Genomic DNA, 7,339 nt, shown 5'->3' on the forward strand with positions numbered 1-7,339 from the left:
CTTAAGGGAATGAATGAGGGAAAAAAAATCAATAAGTTGAGTAGACATGTTACATACACATACATATATATTTGTATATTTGTTAAAAAACAATTGGAAAATTTCAACATGATCCAGATGCAAGCATGCACATGTTTCAAACAGAACTCAAAATTAAAGTTGATACATCCTTCTGGCTTTTCTCTGATGTACTTCTGTGTCACCTCAGTGCTCAAATCTGAAGAGAACTTCTCTTTGGAATAAAAATCTCTTACAAGTACCCTTGGATTTTGAGTAACTATACTCATCAGAAAGGTAATGAATTTTCTATTCTAATATTTTAAATTTGGGGGCAGAAATATAAAAAAGAGAAGAATTTAAAACTAATAAAATACTAATCAAATAATATTGTTCTAAAGATAAGGAAATGTCTGGCAAGTTATTTTCTTTTACCTTCACTGCACTACGTATAGCAAGAAGGAAAAAGATTCACATTAAAAATTAATCAGTTGCTAATGCCTTGAACATAAGTATAGCGGTTAAACTTAATACTCAATGCTTTGTAGTCTAAATTCTAGCATTTATACTTTTACCTATGGTAATAGTATAGTTAAAAATGAGTTCCTAAGGGGATAAGACTAGGAAATGGAAGATATTAAGAACAGATATTAGCTAAAAGGAGGTGAGGATAAGAAAACAAAGAAAAGTAGAAGAGAAACATTTCATCTTAACACTTTAGAACTATGTATATTCTGGTTAGCACAATGGTACTCTTTTAATGTTAGTGAACACTTAAGATTAAGTAAACGATATTTCAACTTTGTCACCATCATCATTTACTACTACTATGGTTAAAGAAAAAACAACCAGAAAATTACTCTAAACCTTCTAAATGAAAACAATTTTTTTCTTTCTTTCTTAATAAAGTAGATCTCTTTAGCAATACTTAACTTCAATCAATAAAAATTTTTTAAAAGCTAAAAATAAGATTTGGTAAAATATTACAGAATATATTTTTAAATTACTTGAAATGTTTCACCAAATTCTAATAATCTTGGTATACTGTTTTTCAAAAAAGATAAAACTGATAATTATCTGATGTAATATGGTGAAGATTTATGTCACAAAAATTGCAACGTTAATCACACCGTCTTCAGTAAAACATTTCTGTTTATATTTCCCTAAAATAGCTTCAGCAGTACACCATGTCCATTCTATGCATTTAATTGGCTCCTGTCAGGCCTCATACAGAGCATGACAACATGTATGACATACAGAATTTCATATTACCAAAAAAGAGCTTTTAATTTCCCATGAGTAGGAGTGGATTGCTTCTCACGTGGACAATATCCCAACTTTTACAGGCAACTCGATCAGCTAGAAAGATGACCATTTTGGTAAGTCCTCGAATCTTTGTAGGCTGACTTTCCTTCTAACTCTTTCCTCTACATATTCTTTTATTTTCCTCAACCCTATTTCAACATTTTAATATTTTACAAACACACATTTCATTATTGTAGTTTAATAATTAAAAGCAGAACTGGTGTCGTGCCCAATTAATGTGCCCTGGTAGCATGCCCATTAGTTTTTCCATTAGTGAATTCAACAATACTAATGGGATTACTAGCATGGGATGCTAATTGGGCGTGACATAAGAAACTGGCTTACTTCTTAGCATACCCTTGCTAATGATGAAATTAATGAGCATTTTATTAAATGCTGTCTCATCAAAGTGTACTTAGTTAGCGTTAAAATTGTTACAAACGATGCTGCATTCTAAAGATCAGGTGTCTGAGTAAGTGGTTCTTCATATCATGTTTGGCGACAGTCTGAAGCATTAATAGTTCTCTACATCAGAAATCACACTGACTGGTGACACATTCAAGTACATAACACACAGCCTCAGTATGCCAAATTTTCTTCATACTTAGAGGAACTTAGTGTATTATTCTTTGATGATCATTTTAAGATTATTTTACCTCACTAATGTTAAGAGAATAATTCTGTGATCAATTCTGATGTCATATGATGCAGTTTGTTTTTTCCATCTGGAAAATATCAGACATGTTAAATAGATGCTATTCGGAATTTTTTTGAAGGCTTTCACTTTCACCATTTCCCTAAGTGAAGTCAGAATGTTATGTGAATTTCCTGTTAATGTCACTGAACATAAAACATTTAAATGAGAACCACGAGTCATTACTGGTCAATAAAATATCATCTGATCAAGTATTTCCAAATTGAAATTAATCTAATGAAAATAGGAAGACTCTAGCTAATTGTTAGAGAGAACAAAAAATACAGCAATTAAAAAATGGAGTAACTTTACTGATTCTTAACAATAATTCTAAGTGTTCAGTTTATAATAGGCAAACATATGTCCTGTTTTAAATATTATGAAGAATCTTCTCCCTTTCCCCCAAATATTTTTTCATAGAATGAATCAGATAGTTGGAAGGAATGCCAAATAAGTTTTTATGCCTCTATGTAGAATTATATTGTTATGTAAAGAATTCGTTACTTAAGATTATTAAGATATTTTAAAAAGAACAAAGTACACAATGACTTCAGTTATTTTGAAACTACGTGTTAGAGAGTAACTTTAAACTCCTACAAAATGCTCTTTCCACGACTCAAAATTTAATTATTTTGAATGGATTCAGGAACAGTAATTTGAAAATAACTATCAGTATAAGTCAAAGTAACTAACTGACAAATGAAAACAAATAACTAAAATTGTTAAATTATCATTAAAGAACTGGAAATTTTATCCTAGAAAATGGGTAATTTCTTCAATTATGAGTACTATTTTACCAACAGCTATCAAGCCACTCAGTCAACAAAACAGTCAACAGTCCTTTATTTATTTATGAGTATATCTACTATGTTCCAAGGACTGTACTGAGCCTCAAGGATGTATCTGGGGACTAATAGACAGACCTGCCCTCACTGGATTGTACACTCAGATAAGAAAGACACAAAGAGCAAATAACTACTTGTCTGATGAGTACAATAAGGTGTTCATTAGATAATCTTGTATCCTTTAAAGACAAAAGGAAAGAAAACTGGCTTAAAGTGGTACCTAAGTTATTTAAAATATAAATACTTTGAAATGTCAATGGGGGACGTATAAAACAAACTCCTAAGCTTCTTTAAACTTGGGGTAGCTCTAACTTTCTTCAAGAAGTTGTATTCATGACACAGAGTACAGACTTGTGGTTGCCAAAGCGGTGAGGGATTGGGGAGGGAAGGATTGGGAGTTTGGGATTAGCAGATGCAAACTATTATATATAGGATGGATAAACAACAAGGTCCTACTGTATAGCACAGGGAACTATATTCAATATCCTGTGGTAAACCATAATGGAAAAGAATATGAAAAAGAATATATATATGTATAACTGAGTCACTTTGCTGTACAGCAGAAACTAACACAACATTGTAAATCAACTCTACTTCAATTTAAAAAAATAGAAAAAAAAGCTGTATTCAAATTCCTACCCCAAAAGAGAAAAAAATGGAAGAATATTCCAAATATTCTCCATTCCTCAGTTTCAACAATTCTTTGTCTGATAATATGTGGGGCTTTCATTAAAAAGTTAGCAATATGTCCAGTTAACCTGGATAAATACTTTCGTGGTGAGGAAGGACCAGTCCCGGCTAGCTTGAGCTCATGGACTCATGTAAAGACAGCATCACAAGCACTCAGTGTGATACATCTGATCACATTTTCTCAAATGTATCTTAAGGCAGTCCAGCTCAACCAATGCCGTACTTTCTTTTGTATAAATTAATTATCACTTTCCTGAAAATGCAGGTAACTTTTGCTTTGTAGAGGGATATTATTATTCCAGGTAAAAATGCACTTGTAAGGCATCATTAAACCCTCTGCATTCCCCTGGTCCTCCAACTTTGGCTATAACAATTTCGTTAATACTTGCCTGGCAGGTACCAACTTTGTATACAGGTTACGATTTGGGTATATAGGGCAGAGACAGGCAGCGGGGAAAGCCAATGGCAGTGAGGAGCATTCTAGGTCATTGTCTGAGGGAAGAGGGGGAGGAAATGGTTGGCAATGCCCTTGTGAATGCTTCCTTGAACTCTGCTCTGGTCTACACCAGCCTGTCTATCATTGAAAAGGGGATGAAAAAGATGAGATGGAGAGAGCTTTCTGGCAGCCAGTCTCAGGATCGTAATGGCAATAATGTGGCTGAGCGGAGTTAAGCATTATTTAACTTCTTCCCCTTCCTATTCTGCAGAATCTGAAGCTATCACATCTTTTAGAAAGAGAAATAACACTGTCAAAGAGATGGCAGTCATGTTTCAGTTCTGGTGGAATCATTTTTGGATTAATTCTGCAAAGACTTTGCCCCATATGTTTAGAGTATATTGTGGGCGGGGGGCGGGGGATCAGGCAGGGCACATTTATTAAATACTCAAAACCTGTGAACAAACCCGTGGCCATTGTACGATTACAGATGTAGCTCTGGGGTGTGAATGGTCATCTGGAATCACACTCACAGACACCAGGATGGACGTTTATGAGGGTGTGACCGATTGTATTATAAGTGTGAGGCAACGTGAAGCCACCCTGGCACACTGCCCTGTTCAAGTCCAGCAGGACTCTGTACTCCAATCTTGGAAGGGGGAGTGTCTAGAGAGAGGACGGCAGGAGTGGCATTTTGTTCATTTCTCATTTCCGTGTTTCCAACTCATAACTGCCTAGCACAGTGCCTGGAATATGACACATTTTTAACAATATTTCATTGAATGAAATAAACTAAATCCAGTGTCAGTTCTATCACTAGATCACTGTGTGACCCTAGTTAAGACACTTATCTAAAGCAGGGAAAAAAACAATACCTACCTCAGGTGGCTACTTCAAGAATGAAATGAGACAATCAACATGAACCCACTTTGTGTACTTTTAAAGCTCTATAAATAAATGGCTATATGATTAAAGATTTTCTCCATCTGGCTTGATCTCAAATATACCTAGATATTAACAGGTTGAGGTAGAAGAAGCAGAACCAGATTTTTTCTTTCTCATTGATATTCTTCTATTTTACTGGATTGTTTCCTTTCTTTTATGGTTTTTGTTGATATTTACAATTTAGCATTTAGTCTTTTTTTTTATCTTGTTAATTGTTCTTGGAACATTTTTGTTCTGTTAGTAATTAATTTCTTTTGTCACATTTAAAATCAAATATTTTTGTCCATTTATTTTATGAAAAGAAGAAACCAATATGACCTCTACCCTTACTGCTCCCTCTACTAAGTTGATACCTTTAGAAACTTTTAAGTCACTCATTTTTTCCCCCCTCCTTCAACTCTTAGTAATTTTAGCACCAAACAATTATCAGGGCATTTTTTTCCCCTTTGCTGTGTGTCTCTTCTATGTCAAAGATTCTTTGGCACATAAAACACATTTCTAGTCATTTTATCATTAAATACTTAGGTTGAACTTAATATCCTTAGGTTTATTATTCAGCACTACTTCTCCGCTATATTTCAAATTCTTTATTTTTTCCTTCTGATTAGAAGCCTTGCTGAAATATTTCCTTCCGATATGGTGCATGGATGGTATTTAAACTGAATCTCTGGACACCAACAAGCATTGTTCTTTCATGTTGAAAAGCTTGGTCACAGATTAGCTGTATAACTTGGGAAAATTAATTTAACCATGACTCAGATTTTCACCTGTAAAGTGGGGATAATGAGTACCTGCTTTATAGAGTTGTTGTGATGTTTAAATGTGTGTGTATGTGTGTGTGTGTGTGTGTGTGTGTGTGTGTATTTATGTATAGAGAGAACACTTAGAATAATGGCTGGCACACAGAGGTCCTATAGAAGAACTAGCTTTGCTTAATCTTGACTAGAACTTGATGGGTCCTTTCAATAAATTTATAATCAAGTCTATTAAATCATATATTCTCTCCTATTTTATATTTCATTATCTTCTCCCAGCCTTCTTTACCTTGTGCATGTGTTTTTTGTTCTCCTTTTGAATTTCTTAGTAATATTAGCATCTTCCTTCATCTCTCTTTATGTTTTCATATTTTTGTTATGTAGTTTGACCTAGCAATCTGAGGCTCAGCAGTCTCTCTTCTAATTAATCTACTTAAAGGACTCAAATGAAAAATAATATTTTCAGTTCCGTAACTGAATCAACGTCAGTGTGCTGTTTTTGTTTTCCCGATGCCATCTGCCTTGCCTTTGGAAACAGCTGCTTCTTAGCCCTTTCTCTCTGGATGCTGGATCTGCTTAGGTGTGATGCTATTTCTTTTTGCTTACTCATTGCCCACCTCTTGGCATCCCTTAAGAAGCTGCAATTCTAGGGGACACCCAGGGGTCCTTGTGCCTGAGGACCTATAGTGGTCAGGCCAGGGGGTTATCAGGTCGCTGTCAAAATACCAGGAATAAACCTTTCTTTCCCTGGTCTTGCCAGTTGCCAGTTCATGGCTCTACCAGCTTCCTAACACAGGAACAACTCAGTCTGCCTCTTGAGGGCTTCCGCAGGGATCCTGGGTGATGCTCAGACACACTTGGTCCAGCAGGCCCTGACTTTCCTCTCAAAGGTGAGTGGGTCTCCAGGATGTAGGAAGCCCTTGGCCCATTATCCCTTAGATACAGAGGGGAAAAGTTGTGCCTCCTTTAATAATATAACGTTAAACATTTATTTGGCAAGCATCATTTATGTCTTAGATCAGCAGTTTTAAGTTGAAAACCTGAGAAAAATCTTTGACATAGTCTTATTCCTCGATTACTCACAGGTCCAACACAGTGCTTAACGGCAAATGCTTACGAGCCTTCCTTTAACTAAAGTGAAGACAACTATGCAATAGTTTCCCATTGCCCTCAGGAAAAATTTAAATACTCTCAAATCCTTCCCAGGTCCTAAATTACTTAGTCTCTACCCAACTTTTCAACCTACCGCTGTTCTCTTTGTTCTCTACGCTACAGCCATATTAGACTCATCTCAATGTATTGAATATGCCATGTTCTTGTCTAACTCAGACACTAAATATTTGCTGTTTGCTCTGCCTGGAAATTTTATTACAGATCCTTCCCTCATCTCCCATCAGTATTTCCTCTGGCCTGCCCCACCTCAAACACATGTCCTCTTGTATAGACATATACGCTTGTCCTGATCAACTTTTCCTCATTGCTTTGCATCTCAGTTAAATATCACATTTGCAGAGGAGACAGACAACTTAAAAGAAAGACTCTTTATGCTCTCATAACACACAGCATCATACTTGTCTTTTGTAACAGTCATGAATATTTTATTTTTTTTAACTGTATACTACCTAGATTGTTTCAGAGGGGCATGGTCATATTTAACTTTAAAACTAGTGTA

At 35.3% G+C, this 7,339-nt stretch overlaps 1 protein-coding gene across 2 annotated transcripts in view; it reads right to left on the reverse strand.

The window, feature by feature from the left end:
* The window catches only part of USH2A (usherin), a 794,931-nt gene that overhangs the window by 469,227 nt on the left and 318,365 nt on the right, over positions 1-7,339 (reverse strand). The gene's annotated exons all lie outside the window — the stretch shown is intronic.

This window comes from Balaenoptera physalus (assembly GCF_965194825.1).
Source record: "Balaenoptera physalus genome assembly, chromosome: 1".
Lineage (NCBI taxonomy): Eukaryota > Metazoa > Chordata > Mammalia > Artiodactyla > Balaenopteridae > Balaenoptera > Balaenoptera physalus.